General features: G+C 42.4%; 1 protein-coding gene across 1 annotated transcript in view; it reads left to right on the forward strand.

Moving 5' to 3' along the window:
- The first annotated feature begins 359 nt into the window (after positions 1-359).
- Positions 360-17,531, forward strand: part of PTPDC1 (protein tyrosine phosphatase domain containing 1) — a 40,533-nt gene continuing 23,361 nt past the window's right edge. The window contains exon 1 of the mRNA XM_063291809.1: positions 360-459. The gene's annotated coding sequence lies outside the window, so the exon portion shown is untranslated. The remainder of the gene's footprint in view (positions 460-17,531) is intronic.

The following is a 17,531-nucleotide window of genomic DNA, read 5'->3' on the forward strand; positions in this document are numbered from 1 at the left end:
GCTTTGCTCAAGCTGGTGCTCCCCAGATGGGTTGGCTGCTGGGGATCAGGCAATAAAGCCAAAGCGGGCGGGGGAGGTTAAATATTTAGATTTTAGGTCCTCGACCAGGGAATTTTTCACTGCAAAGCTTGAATAGAGGAGAGCGTTCGGTCCATACCCAAAGCGGAAAGGCTAAGAGCCGTCTTTGCGTACCAAGATACAGTACAAGCCGTTCGCGGAGCATCTCGGCGAAGGCTTTCGAACTCCCGCCTCATCAGCCCGGGTAGCAAAGCCGGCCTCCCGCGCCACGCAGGCGCGGTGGCAGCGCCTCCCTTCCCCGGCCGCCGGTGCTCTTCCCTCGCCGCGCCCGCCTGTCCCCCCCCCCCACCCCGTGGGCCTTCTCCAATGCCGGCCGGGCCCGGCGCCGGGAGGAGGTGCAGGAGCGCCAGATGGGGCTCTCCGGACGCCGGCCCTGATCAGGTGGGTTCGCTGTCGACGCGGTGCGTTCGGGGGTCGCATGTCGATCTTCCTCGGCGGCGCAGCTTCGTCGCGGCTGCGTCTTCTCCTTCTGCCGCTTGCAGCTCCTTGCGGTTCCAGGCTCGGTTTCCACGCGCGGCTCAGCCCCTCCGTGCTGTGGCTTGCCAGGGCCCTGTGGCCTTTCTCCTCCTCCCGCCCCCAATATTCCCATGGCAGGCCCTACCTCCATGACTCTCGAACCAGTCCTCCTCCTTTTCCTCCTCCTTGCAAACGAAGGTAGTCTGTGTTGAGATCTGGGTGCTCGTTTTCTTAGCAATATGCAGGCTTGAGCATCCTATATCGTCTTCGGCGGAGAGGTTTGCGGGTTCTTGCGGGAAGAAGCTCCAAATAGGAGCAAGCAGGTGTGAGGGAGTGGAAGACTCCGGGAAGCTTCCTAGACTGTTTTACATTCGTATTTTGGCTAACAGTAATCCAAATGAACCGTAACTGTTTTCAGTTTCTAAATAAATATTTTTAGCAAAGATGCCTCTGAATGCTTGATAGCTCATAGCTTTATTTGTACTAGTGTCAGAAGTCTGTGTCCAGAGGGCTACAAGAGTGTGTTCTACTCTGTTCAAAACATTCTTTACTAAAGCATCCAGTGGTTTAGCATGTTTTTACAAACAATTTGCTTTTGGCTGATGCCAGCCAGTAATATTTTATTTACTCTAGCAGTGACAGCATAACTTTGGTATTGATTCTTAGGACATTAAGTATGCTAAAGTCCCTTTATTGATTTTTATGTGAGACAATTAAGCATGCATTTTATATTCCCATTACCATACATTTTATATTCCCATTAACCATGCATTTTATATTCCTATTTTATATTCCCATTAAGTTAGAAATAATGGTGCTGTATAAATTGCATGTCATTTCTTGAGTTTAGTGGTGAAGGCAACTGGCTAGAAACCAGGAGACTGTGAGTTCTAGTCCCGCCTTAGGCATGAAAGCTGGCTGGGTGACCTTGGGCCAGTCACTCACTCTCAGCCCAACTCACCTCACAGGGTTGCTGTTGTGGGGAAAATAGGAGAAGGAAGAAGGATTAGGTATGTTTGCCACCTTGAGTTATTTATAAAAATAATAAAGGTGGGATAGAAAATCAATCAATCAGTCAACCTTTTAAGAATCTAAGACGCCCAGGCTGAGCGGAATGATCACTGAGCTTTTTCCCACATTTTTTTGAGTGCATCCTGTGTCAGTGTAACATTTGGTTTCTCCATTGAATTTAGTGGCTCAGTAAATTTGAATATGTGGGAAAACTCACAGTAATAAAACTATTCCTGGGATTTTTGCTGCCTCAAATGAAAACGATCGATCCATCAACTTTTTTTCAATAGTAAATTTTACTTTGGATAACCTACCTTCTTATGTGGGACCAAGACAAATGCCCCTGTTGCACCTTCTTAAAAAAGCCCTGAATGCAAATGTCACCATTAGTCCAGTTCATTTTCCAATAGCATAAACCCATTGGTGGAATTAAGCAGTATTAAAATATTGTACATCTTTTAATACTCATGACTTGAGATAGGAGTGTATTTCTTCAGTGATCTAGTTTTTCATTACTGCATAATCCCATCATTACTTTGCACTTAAGTAAACCATGTATTTCATACATAAATATTTTCGTATGTGTGGTTTGATGAATTTTGAATATGGAATTACTTATTTATATTACCAACTTTTTGAGTTTATTAAAATTACTGTTTTTGGTTCAAATTACGGTTTTTTTAAAAAAAATATATGTACGTATTTATATTTTAGATTTGTAAAAACTGCTCTTAGAGTCTTCATTTTTAAAGTTGTTGTGCATGTATTACCATTTTCTTTATTAACTAAACAAACAGCAAAGGTGATAGATTAGATAGCATGCTGATGATAGAAAGGTAACTATTTTTTTCTGTTGTGTTGGTGCCTTGATGCTTAGTTTATTAGAATGAACAGCTTGTTTCTAGCAGCCTTGCATTGCTGCTTGTAAAATTGGGTGCCAGGCCTGTGGGCATTAATCTCAGGATAGTATGTTCAATTAAACCAAGTACTTACAATTGCTTTTGAAGCAATATTTTCTCTTATTTTTCTCATCAACAGTAAGTCTCCTGAGGTAATCATAGGTGTTAGGTAACAAGGGAATATATAAATGAGTGAGGCAATATTTAAATGTTCTGGCTTTACTATTATCTTTAAAGAACGCATAACTTAATTGAGAACTGCATTATAAGCAAAATGTTCAGAATTGCAGCTTATTTCTGTATGTAGTCGACTGTCCCATTTTAACATCTAGCCTATGTTACTTAAAAGTTACTACTGTTTTGTTCAAAAGGAAGAGGGGCCGACCAAGGGCAAGATGGATAGATGATATTCTAGAGGTGATGGACTCGTCCCTGGGGGAGCTGGGGGTGTTGACGACCGACAGGAAGCTCTGGCGTGGGCTGGTCCATGAAGTCACAAAGAGTCGGAAGCGACTAAATGAATAAACAACAACAACAACTGTTTTGTTCTCTTACAGTTGATTCAGAACACTTTGATTATTCAGTGTTATACATGAGCATCTTTCTTTTCAGTTTATGAGTTGCCATGAGCTTCAGAGTTACTCACATTAAAAATAATGTCCAACATGATTAAAACAGTCAATTTAGCATGATTAAAAGTAGCAGAAAAATATAATGTGCAAAAGTGAAAAATAACAGTGCAAGGCTTAATTTCCAAAGTTCTAAAACAGATATACCTATAAAGAACATAGTAAGAGGGGGGGAAAGGGCTAATAGAATTTTTTAAAAAATCCTTGTCTGGTATCAGAATTCAACATAGCAGGAGCCAGTCAAAACTTTCTGTGAATGACATTACACTTTTTGCTGAGGGTACCGTGCCCACTTTGAACAGTCATTTGCCAAATTGCAGTGTGTAGTAGCACTGCAGAAATTATGGTCTCACGAAGGCTTTATAGTTTAAAAGTAACACTTTCAATTGAGGGCTGAAACAAATCAGGAATAAGTGAAGATAGCACAGTAACAACACCATATTCTTGTGCATTTTCAATTTATGCCAGGTCTGTTCAGTGCTTCTGATTCAAAGGCAGAACGGTGCTTCAGAATACACAAAGGCATGCATGTAGCTCCAGTCTGCCCCTGCTTAAACCAAGTGCATTGTTTTCTGATATTGCCCTGCTGTGGATGATCATGTGATCCTGAGAAATGATGCAGCTGCTTTAAGGAATTGCAGACAGGTAGTATGTTTGCACACCTGTCTGCTCTGAACTTTATTGCATTTGGGTCTGAAGTTATACCCAGCCCTAGTTATTTATTTTATTTATTTATTTTCTATCCCGCCTTTATTGTTTTTATAAATCACTCAAGGCCGCGAACATACTTAATACTCCTTCCTCCTCCTGTTTTCCCCACAACAACAACCCTTGAGGTGCGTTGGGCTGAGAGGGAGTGACTGGCTCAAAGTCACCCAGCTGGCTTTCATGCCTAAGGTGGGACTAGGACTCACAGCCTCTGGTTTCTAGCCTGGTGCCTCAGTTAACAACCACTCATTCAGTGACCAGTCAAAGTTACAATGGCACTGAACGGGTGGTACTTGGGACTGGTCCTTGAAGTTCTGGCCATCGCAGCACCCCTGCGGTCATGTGATCACTACCTGGTCACTGGGCAGTTGGCTTGCACTTATGACGGTTGCAGCATCTCATGGTCATATGATCGCCATTTGTGAACTTCTCTGCCAGCTTCCCACAAGCAAAGTCAATGGGGAAGCTGGCAGGCAAGGCACAAATTCCACTGGTATGCTTCCTGCACCTGGCAGCAGCCACCCGAAGCCCCGCCACCCTCAAGCTGCACTGCACTGGCCACCCACACAACCCCACTCACCCTCTTCCTCCCGGCAGCAGCCACTGACCTGCTTCCTGGCCTGCTTGTGAACTATCTGGGACTTGCAACTTCCTGATGGCTTCCCCGCTGAGTTTGGTTGTTGGAAGGAAAGTTGTGAGGAGGTCCTTGCTTAACAACCCATGAACCTCACTTAACAACAGCAATGGGAACTGCAGGATTGTTGTTGCTAAGCGATGTGGTCATGCGATGTCGTGCTTTACGGCTGTATCGCTTAGCAATGGAAATTCCAGTCCCAATTACCAGTTAACTGAGGACTACCTGTATTGTCACAATGTTCTGTACTAACAGAAGAATCTAGATTGTCTTCATGATGTTGCTGCTCCACATCAGTAAAATGGGATGTTTTCTGACACACTGCATGGTTTATGGCTTATGTTTGCTATGTGAAATAAATTAGTGGGTATTTTTCCCCACAAAAGGTATCTGTGCTAGAGTACACATTAATAGTATTGCCTATGATGTTTTAAAAACATTGCTATTCATTAATCAGAAAAAGATGTAATGTTTAGATATTGAAATAGTAATTAAAGCCCATTCATTACCATACATCATAATTGTCTGCTTTTGCCTTGTGTGAACGGTATGCTCTCTCTTGTGGTCCCTTTAATTGCTGAGATATGAGCTGTCTTTTGCTGCAGATCAAGCACCGATGATCTGAGATATTGATACAAGCTTAGGCTACTTGAGAATGTATAGAAAACTGAAATGAAATTGAATGAATAGAAAATGAAAAGCCATTTTAAGCAAGGATAAGACTATACTCCCTCCTTTTCCAATTCGTACTTACATAGAGTGTCTGTGAATAGAACTCTACTGGCTATTACATTAGTATTGTCTTTATGCAAAAATACCTGTTGAAGAGGTAAAAAAGAATCCCTCAATTCACGCTCAGTTCCTGAAAAATATAGAGGCACATCCATGCAGTTTCCTTGGCAACAATATGGAAGTGGTTTGCCATTACTGTACTATTACCACTACCTTCTAACTTCTTGTTAAGTATTCTGCTCTGGTATTTCTGTATGATCTCCCACTGAGTACTACCTAGGTCTGCTTTAGCCTAATCTCATACTTGTGGGCTTCTTAGATGCATTTATGCACCGTGTGAAATGGAATGCTGGCTAGATGCGACTAAGATCCGTGGGGCTATTCTCATGTTCTCAGAGTCAGCTAGATGCTGTCACCAGATCTGGTTCTGGAGTGAAGAACAAAGTTTGAAACTGCAAGTAATAGTAGCAGAGAAAATAACTATAAAATCCAATAAAGACATAAACAGTTAATATAGAGCAAGGATAGGAAACCTTTTGGTGGCCACATTTAACATTTTTTGGCAGGTTGAGAGCCACAGTGAGCAAGGTAATGAAGAGTGGATAGAGATGCGTCATGTATGTGATTGGAGCCAAGATTTTGTGTGGTGTTTTTTTTTTACTTTTGCTTTTTTATGTATTTTTAGGGAAAGTATGGATTATTATTTTTTTGGTCGTTTTAAATGAGCTCACTACAATGAGACAAAAGTTTACCTTGGTTAGAAATTCAGTGTCTGTCTAGTAGTCAGAGATAAATCCTTAGTTGATATATATTTTAGGCTTAATTATATTGCAGGTTTAGGCCTCAGGCATAGCTGCCTCTAGAAACTTAATATTTGCATAAATAGAATAGATACCTCTCTCTAATATTCTGTGAATTTAGATTACTATATTCTAATGAAATTAGACCATAATGAATACAGTGACCTACATATTGTCAGTAATGTAGTCATTAGATCAAGTAAATTTGTGGCTAAAATTTTCATTTCAGCATTGTAGACTGCTCCACATGCTATTTACTGTTTTTTTTTGAGTTCTGATACACTATCCAAAATTATTTATCTTACTTTATCAGATTTTGGCAGCTGCATTTATTTTAGCCTTTTATTGTCTTAAATTGGTATATTTACTTTAATTTAGCTATATTTTGCCAGTCTCTAAGGATAAGAGCATTAAGAAAAGCACATGAGGAAACAAACAAATTACTGGAGGAGTATGGATATGCTATACTATTTCACAATTCACAGGTATACGTAAATATCAGGAGTGGGCTATCTCATGCCCCCCCAGATGTATGGGGCTATTGCTTCCATGCTTCCTTATCAGTCTGCAGTTGATAGGAGTCGTTAAAGATTTTGAGGACATTTGCTCTTTATCCCTAAATAATAAAATTTCAGAAAGAATATTAATAATGCAAAGTAAATGATTTCTACCCTTCATATATAAAGTTAATTCCAAACTAAATTTGATGCACTTAATTCCCACTGAAATTAATAGTCATAACACATAACTCATTGATTTCAGTAGTACCTGAATTCAACCAACCTAACCTGCAGTTAAACGCACTTACTTTGGAATAAAGTCTATTGAACTGAATAGAAACTCTGGATTGTACTATAAATCTGGATCTAGTTAAGCATTCATAAAAGTATGCTTATTATATATTAATTTATTATTAATATCAACTTATTAAAATTGACAATTTTAAATCAATTGGATTTCAAAATAGTAAGAACTATTGCACTATGATTTCTTTCTTTAAAACTGATGTTAATATAAAAAGCTTTGGTTGGTATCTTTCATTCATTAACTATATTTTCGTGTTATCCCATAACTTGACATTTTCTAGATAATTTACAGTAAACAAAATAAATGCAAAATAAACAGTAATACAGTGAAAATGAGAAGAAACAACAGCAGAAAATAAAACGGAAAGCAACTCAAATCTAGATAAATATTAGTATTCCATTTAGTACAGTACTTACTATGCAGTACAACAAGAGAAACTAAGCTGTTAATGACTCTTCCAAGATTACCTTCTACAAATCCAATTAAGCACAGCAAAAACTGCAGTACTCCTTTTGTAACCTTATGATGCAAGCAGGTAATTCACCATGGTTTAGTTCTTGCGATTAAGCAGAACTGAGGGTAATGGAAGAGTCCACTATTACAAGTTCTTTCTACTGGGTTACAGGTAAGTGAGGCAATGTGAAATTATTGTGCATTGCTTGTTAAATTTATTTGAACTAAGGTTAATTCTGCTGTAATACTGGATTTATGGAAAGTGTGGGTATAAAAGAATTACAGCCAATTTGTGGGAAAATAGGCAAGTTATAAAACAAAAATGCAGGTATAGTTATTTAATCCATATAATTTTAAAACTTTATATTTCATATAATTTTAGGAGCTAGAAATTCTAATAAAATTGAAAGAAGTGAAAAATACTGTTTTTATTTTGGAAGCAGTTGCTATGTTCAATTTTCTATTCTTCCATTATGGTTTTCAGTGTTCATTTTTAGCTGAAAACTTGTTCAGGTTACTGTAAAATGCCTGAACATTGTTATTCCAGGCCCTGTCATGATGGCATTCTGGCAATTGATTATTTATTGCTAATTAATTTAATGTAGGCACAATACTTTTGCTTTTAAATGTAAGGTGGTTCCAAATGCTGAATAATATAAGCGTTTGACATATTGTAAGCAATGATGATTGTGTAAACATTAAATGTAACGATTAAGTAAAAACTGTGATTAAAACAGATGGTGAATGCTTTGACTAAGAAAAGGGGATTTTCTTGGATGTCGGAATTCTTTTTCGCTTATCTGTTAGCTTAAAATAATTGGCCTGGGTTCATCTTGCACCTTAGGAGAAAGGTTGTGCCAAGTCTGGAATTTTTGTCTTTACAAAGTTATGTAATTCATATATGTAACATTCACAGTGTAAATCTGAGGGCTTTAATGTATATATGTAATGATTGCCCTAGCCCAAATACTCAGACTCACAAGAGGCTGCTAAATGAGATCTGATTTATTAGAGAACTAAAGACAAGTACAAAGAAAGCTGAGAATGAGCAAAAGCGCGCCAAATACAAACTTAAACCCTTGGTGCAAACGTATCCCGCCTCCCTCGTAGCAGCCCCGCCCGGCACAGGTGCTAGCAATCGTCAGAGTTGCTAGCCTGGGAAAGTAACCTTGAGCTCAGTAGATAAGACAAATACATTCCAAAGCAAAGCGAAAAGATAACGGTTCCCATCCTCCCCACAGAGATGAAACACGCATCCAATTAATGACATGCGAAACGTTACGATGTATCAAAGACATTGAAACGGCGAACATGACATACCGCCTCCCTAAAAATACATCTAAGGACCTGGCTTAGTGGGATAAGCAGAGTGAAAACGGGCTACCAGGACAGGGGAAGCCACATCTGGTGCAGCCACCCACTCTGGATGAGGGAAATGTTTCCAACGAACTAAATATTGTAAAGTATTGCGAAGGCGTCTAGAATCCAAAATTTCTTTAACTTCAAAGTGTTGCTGACCATCAATCATGATGGGGGTTGGAGGTGGAGGTTGGCGATGCCAGCGGTCAGAAGGAATAGTCGGTTTGAGCAAACTGCAATGAAAAACAGGGTGTAAGCGTTTGAGGTTATGAGGCAAGTCAAGTTTAAAAGTCACAGGGTTAATTTGAGCTATAATCGGGAAAGGACCAACAAATTTAGGCGCAAGTTTCTTTGAAGGTTGTGAGGACTTGAGAAACTTAGTGGAAAGGTAAACCGAGTCCCCGACTTGGAATGGAGGGTGGGGGGCCCGCTTTCGATCAGCATACAGTTTATAATCCGCTTGTGCATCAGCTAATGCCTGTTGAATCATTGGCCAGGAGTCAGCCAGTTGTGTTGTCCAATCATCTGGAGTAGTTGATCCTGCCGGAGGTTGTGGTAGATCAGGGATAGGTACAAAGTCTTTACCCTGGGCTACCCGAAACGGGGTTTGGCCAGTGCTTTGGTGCACTGCATTGTTGTAAGCCACTTCAGCAAACGGTAGGAGGTCTACCCAATTGTCCTGCTGATAATTTACAAAAGCTCGAAGGTACTGCTCCAAAGTAGAGTTAAGAGCCTCAGTGGCCCCGTCCGTTTGCGGATGCCAAGCCGTGGAGAGGGCTTGCTTCGTGCCTAACAGCTTGAGGAACGCCCGCCAAAATTGGGAGGTAAATTGTGTGCTCCTGTCCGAAATTAAGCGGGAGGGGCATCCGTGTAGCCTGTACATGTGTACCAGGAACAGGCGGGCCAATTGCCGTGCTGACGGAATGGACACGCAAGGGATGAAGTGAGCTTGTTTAGAGAAATAATCTTTGACCACCCAAATGACTGTTTTGCGCTGGCTGGGTGGCAGTTCTACAATGAAGTCCATGGAGATTTCCTCCCAAGGGGAAGAAGGGGTAGCCACCGGCTGTAGAAGCCCCTGGGGCTTGCCCACCTTGCGTTTAGACATTGCACACACAGTGCAGGAGGCAATGTAGTCCTTGACATCTTTACGCAATGTGGGCCACCAAAACTGCCTCCGAACCAGGTGCAAGGTTTTTACAAACCCAAAGTGACCGGCGAGCTTGTCATCGTGTGAACGTAGTAACACATCTTTTCTGAGGCTTTCAGGAACATAGAGGCGGTCAGATTTCCAAGCGAAGCCTCTGTCAAAAGTAACACTGTCTTTATTCGCTAGCAACCAAGTATCCGTTTTCAGTTCTTTCAGAAACTTTTGTTGCAACTGGGAGGGAATTGACAAAGTGCTTGGCTGGGCAGCGTCCGTGGTGGGCGGCTGCTGCGCGCGCGTTTGGCTTCGCTTCACAGCCTGCATGCCCAATTGGGGCGCCGTCCATAGGGTGCTAACCACTTCTGGCGCTGTCCCAGCGTCCTGAGGTTGCCTTGACAACGCATCAGCCAAGAAGTTCTTTTTCCCCGGAATAAATTTCAATTGAAAATTGAATCGATTGAAAAATTGAGCCCAACGGACCTGTTTGGGGCTCAGTTTTCGAGGGGCACTAAGCGCCTCCAGGTTTTTATGATCAGTCCATACTTCAAAGGGATGATTTGCCCCCTCTAACAGATGCCGCCAAGCTTCCAACGCGGCTTTTACTGCAAACGCCTCCTTTTCCCAGACATGCCAACGTCTCTCAGTTTCGGAGAATTTGCGGGATAAGTAGGCACAGGGCTTGAGGCATCCTGTCCCGTCTTGTTGCATCAACAATGCCCCAATGGAATAATCGGAGGCATCTGCCTGTACTACAAAAGGCTTTGAGGGATCAGGATGCTGTAAAATGGGCTCTTTGACAAAAGCTGCTTTCAGCCGCTCAAACGCCGTTTGACAAGCAGGCGTCCAGCGCAACAGCGCCCCGGGATTCTTGACTCTCCGAGTATCTCCCACCCCTTTTGTTCGAAGCAGTTCAGTTAGTGGCAAGGCAATCTCGGCGAACCCCCTTATGAATAATCTGTAGTAGTTGCTGAACCCCAGGAAACTTTGCAGTTGCCTGCGGGTGCGGGGACTCTCCCAGTCCACGATAGCCTGCACCTTGGCAGGGTCCATTTCTATGCCTTTATCTGAAATTCTATACCCCAAGTAGTCAATACGGGTCTGATGAAAGGCACATTTAGACAGTTTGGCATACAATTCAGCTGATCTGAGTTTACACAATACTTTCCTTACCAGAGCCACATGCTCTTCCATGGTTTCCGTATAAATCAATACATCATCCAAATACACCAATACCCCTTTAAACAGATGTTCATGCAGTACCTCATTGATTAATTGCATAAATATCCCAGGGGCCCCAGCCAAACCGAATGGTAACACCTTATACTGGAAAGCTCCCAACGGGCAATTGAATGCAGTTTTCCACTCATCCCCCTCCTTGATTCGTACACGATAGTAGGCTTCTCTTAAATCAAGCTTAGAGAAGATCTTTCCTTTGGCCAGATGTGACAACATGTCCTTGATCAATGGCAAGGGATATTTGTTGGAAATTGAGACGGCGTTTAATCCGCGGAAATCGGTACAAAGTCTCAATGTCCCATCCTTTTTTGGGCAAAAAAGCACCGGCGCCCCCACCGGTGAATTCGCCGGCTCAATGAATCCGCGCGCCAGATTTTTGTCCACAAAGTCTCTCAACAGAGTCAGTTCCTTTTGTGTCATGGAATAAATCTTTGGCTTGGGCAATTGGGTGTTGGGCAGCAGTTCTATGGCACAGTCCGTCTTTCGATGGGGGGGCAACTGGTCGGCTTCCTTTTCACCAAATACATCAGCAAACATCCTGTACTCGGCCGGCAAGCCTTCCAGAAGAGGGACCGGGTAAGGCGGAGTCGCAGCTGCCGCCACCCCCACCATCTCCTCTGGGGCACCCTTCCCCTCGGTCGCTTGATAGAACCCATCCCTAAACGTGATAGTTCGGTAAACCCAATTTATTTGGGGGTTTTGCTGCACCAACCAGGGTACCCCCAACACCACCAAGGGCCCCCCCACAGGAGCCACGACAAAAGACAACCCTTCCTGGTGGCTGCCCAGTTGCAAGGCTACGCGCCCTGTAAAATGGGTGACCGGTTTACCCCCTGCCATGGACCCATCCAATTGAGTAAAAGCGATGGGTCGTTGTAAAGGGAAAATGGGCAGCTCCAAAGCCGCTACCACGTCGGGGTGCATAAGACACCGGGAACACCCCGAATCAATCATGGCCCATACTTCTACAGTCTTGGATTGGGAGCCCAATTTCAATTTCACCGTGAGAATGCGGTAACTGCCACTCACCGACGGAGGCTCGCGCCCTTCCTCTACCACCTGCCCAGCGGCGCCCTTTAGAGCAGGTGGCTGGCGTTTCCCGCCGGCTGCATGATTTCGGTCTCCCCTTCAATGTCGTAGAACATCACATCGTCTCCCTCGGCTTCAGCCACCGCGGCTTTCTGCTTCTTCGGCAATGCAGGGGACTTCGCCGACGGTTTGCCGGGCCGTTCCTCCCCCTTTGCCTTCGGGCATGCTGCCACTCGATGCCCCTCCTTACCACATCTCAAACACAAGCCTTTTGCGTACCGCTTCTCCCGCTCCTTGTCCCAGGGTCGTTGTCCCGGTTTCCCCCCGGTGCTCACTGGGCGGCTGGGTTTCACCTCCCGCCCCGACTTGGCGGTCTTCCGCTGGGCAAAGATCTCCTGGGCATGTTCAGCCCTCCCCGCCAGCAGGATCCATTCGTACAGCGTATATGGGTCGTCTCTCCCCAGGGACCAGCGCAGCACCTCTGTATTCAAGCCATCCTTGAAGAGCTCGATAATGGTTGCTTGGGACCAGTCATCCACCTTCCCAGCTAGCGCTTTAAACTCCAAAGCATAATCTGCGACCGATCTGAACCCCTGCTTGAGTTCCTTCAGAGCTCGCTTTGCTCTCTCTTTTGCTAAGGGGTCCTCGAAGTGTTGTTTCAACGCCCAGAGGAACTCATCGAAACTTTCCAGTTCAGGCGCTTCCGACTGGCACATCTGGACATACCAGTCTGCCGCCCTCCCCTTCAGTTTGGTGGCAATGGTGATGATTCTCGCCTTCTCCGATTGGAAAAACGCCCCCCATTCTTCCATGTAAGTTTTTGCATTCGTCAGGAAGAACGAGAGTTTGGTCGGGTCCCCATCAAACTTGACAGGGAAGTCTCGCATGCCGCCTCCCGCCGGGCTGCGCCCCACCACTGGTGCTGCTGCGGCTGGTGCTTCCCTGGCTCGGGGCGGCACGGGGCCCCGGGGCGATCGCCCTGGCGATGCTGCGATTTCCATCTGGACCGACTGGTCCCCTTCGCGCCTCCGCACCACCCGTCGCCGTTCCGGGGACTGCCCCTGGGAAGAAGGGGTTGAATGCCTCGGGCTTGATTCCTCCCGGACCTCTCGCAACGAGGTCACATCCAAGCTCAGCTTTTTCAGTATAGCCTCCAACGAATCCATTTTGGACTCCAGTACTCGGATTCGATCCGGAGTGGGTGAGCCCTCCGTTGGCTGCACCTGCACCACGTTGGGGGATAGTGGGTATCTCTGCCTCCAGGATGGGCCCCCCGCTACGGTGGCACCTCCTTGGGTCTCATCCCAGGTGAGCAGCTCGCCCGGTGAATTCACGGTGGTCTCCGGGGCCGTTTTCAGCCCCCCGGCTTCACTCTCCGACGCGGAGCTCGCCTCTTCCCGGATGGCTGACAGCTCCCCACCTTGGGACGGTCGGCCGGACTGCCTCACGGTCGAGTCCGGTTCCCCTTCTTCCATCATCATGATGTCGGGTTCGGTCATCGCGGGCTCTCTCCCTCACAGGGTTAGACACTTGTCTTTCCTGGACAGGGGCCAGCGGGGTTAGGATCTTAGATTCTCAGCTTTATGTAATGATTGCCCTAGCCCAAATACTCAGACTCACAAGAGGCTGCTAAATGAGATCTGATTTATTAGAGAACTAAAGACAAGTACAAAGAAAGCTGAGAATGAGCAAAAGCGCGCCAAATACAAACTTAAACCCTTGGTGCAAACGTATCCCGCCTCCCTCGTAGCAGCCCCGCCCGGCACAGGTGCTAGCAATCGTCAGAGTTGCTAGCCTGGGAAAGTAACCTTGAGCTCAGTAGATAAGACAAATACATTCCAAAGCAAAGCGAAAAGATAACGGTTCCCATCCTCCCCACAGAGATGAAACACGCATCCAATTAATGACATGCGAAACGTTACGATGTATCAAAGACATTGAAACGGCGAACATGACAATATAATACTGGATGCAGTGGTCTTCTCTGCTACCTCTCTGCATCAGAATTTCTGCTCGGAATACAGCTGGCTGTCTCAGTCTTGAAGCAATGGCTGTTACCAAGCACTTTACAAGTTCAATCCCACTTATACCTTAATTTAGAGATCTTTGGTCCAGTGTTGAGTAGTGATGATTCCAAATTAACTTAAAGAGCTAACTGGATGCTGCTACTTCTCTCGATGTGTGATTACCTGTTCTTTCTGTTGATCACAACTTAGGGATGTATGAGATTAATGCACTTGGAAGTACTGTGTATTATGTTTGGCTATTATGTTTTTCAACTGATTATTTTTGACAGTTGAATGCTCTATATCCTAAAAAGGCCAGTCCTCAGAATCCTTCCAGCAGCATAAAGTCTTCTGCCGAAAAGGAAAAAAATGTTTTATTTATTTGAATTATTTTATTAGATTTAGGTGCTACCCAATTCCAAAGCAGCTGAGTGGCTCACAATGTAAAACAAGCAACAGTATTAAAAATGCACAAATAAAAAAATATACAATACAATATAAACTCTTGCATTGTCTTCCTTATTTCAGTAACTGTATACCTATGAACTCCAGTAGTTCCACTGATTTTCTTTGGGGAGTTGAGGTTGCCTGTATTTTCATTCCTTGATGGGCCTCAGATAAGATTGTGGAATAATTTTGGGTACATTATTGATTCAGTAAATATGCCATACTCAGTACTATAATGTATATTACTATTGATGCAATATAGCTTTACATTTTAAAAGCCTTATTCAGTTTAAAGCTGTATTAAACCTGTATTAAATTACTCAGTTTAAATCTGCTTTTTTCCAGGTGACTTCTTCCCCAATCTCCCCACAAAATCAAGTTGGGAACAACACTGTGGGCATTCCTAAGTACAGAGATATTATTCCTGTTATAAATTCAACATAGGTGGCAGCTAATTCAGTTTGATACCTGGTTTTAACTTTATTTCAGTAGCAGAAAGCACAAGTATTTACCTAAAGGTTAGGATTGAAAGCTTTTGAATTTTACCATGGGATGAAAAGATGTGTTCACAGTTGAACTAGCAAAACCAAAGGATTTCTGAATGGCTAATCTTTCCTCCATAACCTGACTGTCCTTAATTATCCCCTGTAACTGTTGACCACACACATGACAACCCCATTGATATTCACTGTCTTTGATCTGCTCCTGCGGTTATTACTTATATTCAGTATGTAACAGAATCATGTTCCTTTTCTCTCTTCATTCCTTTAAAATTCAGGTCTTGACATTAGGTGGCATGCAGAATTTTAAAAGGCAAAAAACCTATCACAGAACTACTTCTGTAATTCCTTCGCAGTTTTAAAATTATCCACAGTCTTCATTGGGTGTGTGCGTGCATTGAGAGAGGGAGAGATTCAAAACCAACATACTGTTTAAAAATATATTGTTACTGTTAAAAAAATCAAAATAAATGTATTTTCCTACACTTACGTCCTGTTTTGAATTTTAAGACTGTATGTAAGTAGTTTTTTTAATTTGAGCCACATGTGAATTTTCAGTATTGAAGCTATAAGGCATGTGGTATTATATAAGCTTGACACCATAAGAAAACGTAATCCTCTTTAATATAGAACTACCATATAAACCATTAATAATGACCTGTTAATTCCCAAATCCTTTTTTTTTTTTTTTTGCTTGTATTATTTTGGATTTTTATCATACATCCACACACACTGATTTTTGTTACAATTTCTTATGCTAACAACATAATATTAAGGAAGGTCCAGCCTTGCATTCATCTGCAGTAAGACTGGGTCTCTTGGTGATATTTTTGTTCTGGGAATCTGGACTAAACCAGTCTGGAAAGAAGCATTTGTATGGGGTCTTTCCACATGGCCCATGGCAGGCTCAGTATCAGGTGTAAGCATCAATGGGTATCTGCCAAGGGCCACATATTATAGTGAGGCAGCAGTGGTGACCCTCAGAATCTTTTGTAGCTTGTTCTTGTTTGTTTGTTTGCATGTTCACCTGTCCTCATTGAGCATGCAAACAATAATAGGAGTGAAAAGATGCAGCACGTCCTTCATTTGCTTAGGTAGTTATATTCTTGCACCCTAGGGCAGGAGTGCAGAGAATGTGACCTATATATGGTATATGGTCCACCAGCATCTTTTATGCAATTCCCAGAGTTCCCATCGCTGCATTGGTGAAACCAAACATAGGGCTTTTTAAAAACATTCATCCTCTCTCCCAGTTGAACAGCTGATCAGTGGACTAAGTTTTTAGACTAAGTTCTGTTTAATTAGGATGTGTAAGCCTATTTCAATGGATGCATAATTCTGATTGATAGTGGAACAAGATTGTTATCTTGATTAAATTGCTTATGACTGGAGCAAAGCTAAGCAGCTATTGAACAATTCTGAGTTCTGTTTTACATTTGTAATTAACTTTTTAAAAAGGAGTAGAACTGATGTTTCTTAAATAGATGAGGATAAAGAAGGAAATATGATTAACAAAGAACTGGGATTAAGATTATTGATTACTGTCTTAGGCTCTTGTAAGAATTTATTTTTTCTGCAAAATACAATTCTCCTAAATACTATTTATTTAGTTCTCCTAAATACTATTTGAGAACTGTACATTTACTTTAACAAGCCATGTCAAATCTGTTAATGATTGTCTGGGCCATAAAATCTAAGCCCAATGTTTGGATTTATTCACTACTTTCATTTTGTAAAAGAGTAGTGAAAGAAATATAGTGCCAGATACTAAGATGAAAGTTTTAAAAAAAACTGTTAAAGTGGTGCAAATAACCTTAACAGCATAGATTTTCTTTGAGGAAGAAAGAAAGCAGTTATTGCAAACAAATTCTACCACTGAATATTAGTCAGTCTTACTGAAGATAGTAACATTATAATAAAATATCTTCTGAATAGTACAGTAGGTAGATAGCAGGCTATAATTTTCTAATGCAAATCTTTTTCTACGGTAGTATTATGCTTCTACATCTAATACTTTACAGGAGAAGAAGGAGTCTGTAGAATAGGTATAAGAAGAAATTATATATAATCTTCATGAAGTAACATATTAATATTCCTGTGCTTTCTTTTTATAACATTATGTTTATTATTTATTAATATTTATATATGGTGAAATCCTTGTTTTAATGGACCCTTGGAGGTGTCCATTACTTCCAAATGCCCATTAAAAGTACATCACTGCAGAGAATTACATCATATGTATAAGAACATCATAAATCACTACTAAAATTAACTTAAATTTATCTGCATGAACTACTTTGGCTTCATGGGACTTATCCATTATTTTGGTGAGATGTTCGGACAGAAATCTGCTCCAGAACATCAAAGCCTCTTAAATGTTAGCCTGTCAAATCAAGGTTTTGCTGTACTGCCTTCTCATAAATATGCAGTCAAGGCAATATACAACAGAAATGCAAAATATATGTAAAACAATAACCATTAAAAGATACTAAAACTGTAAAACACTATTGAAACAGTGCAGAGAATATTCTGCTTCAGTATAAAAGTCTGAATTTATATGTACTGTAATTCCTTTCTGAAATGCTGACAGTGGCGGTTAG

Source organism: Candoia aspera, chromosome 2 (genome assembly GCF_035149785.1).
Source record: "Candoia aspera isolate rCanAsp1 chromosome 2, rCanAsp1.hap2, whole genome shotgun sequence".
Taxonomy (NCBI): domain Eukaryota; kingdom Metazoa; phylum Chordata; class Lepidosauria; order Squamata; family Boidae; genus Candoia; species Candoia aspera.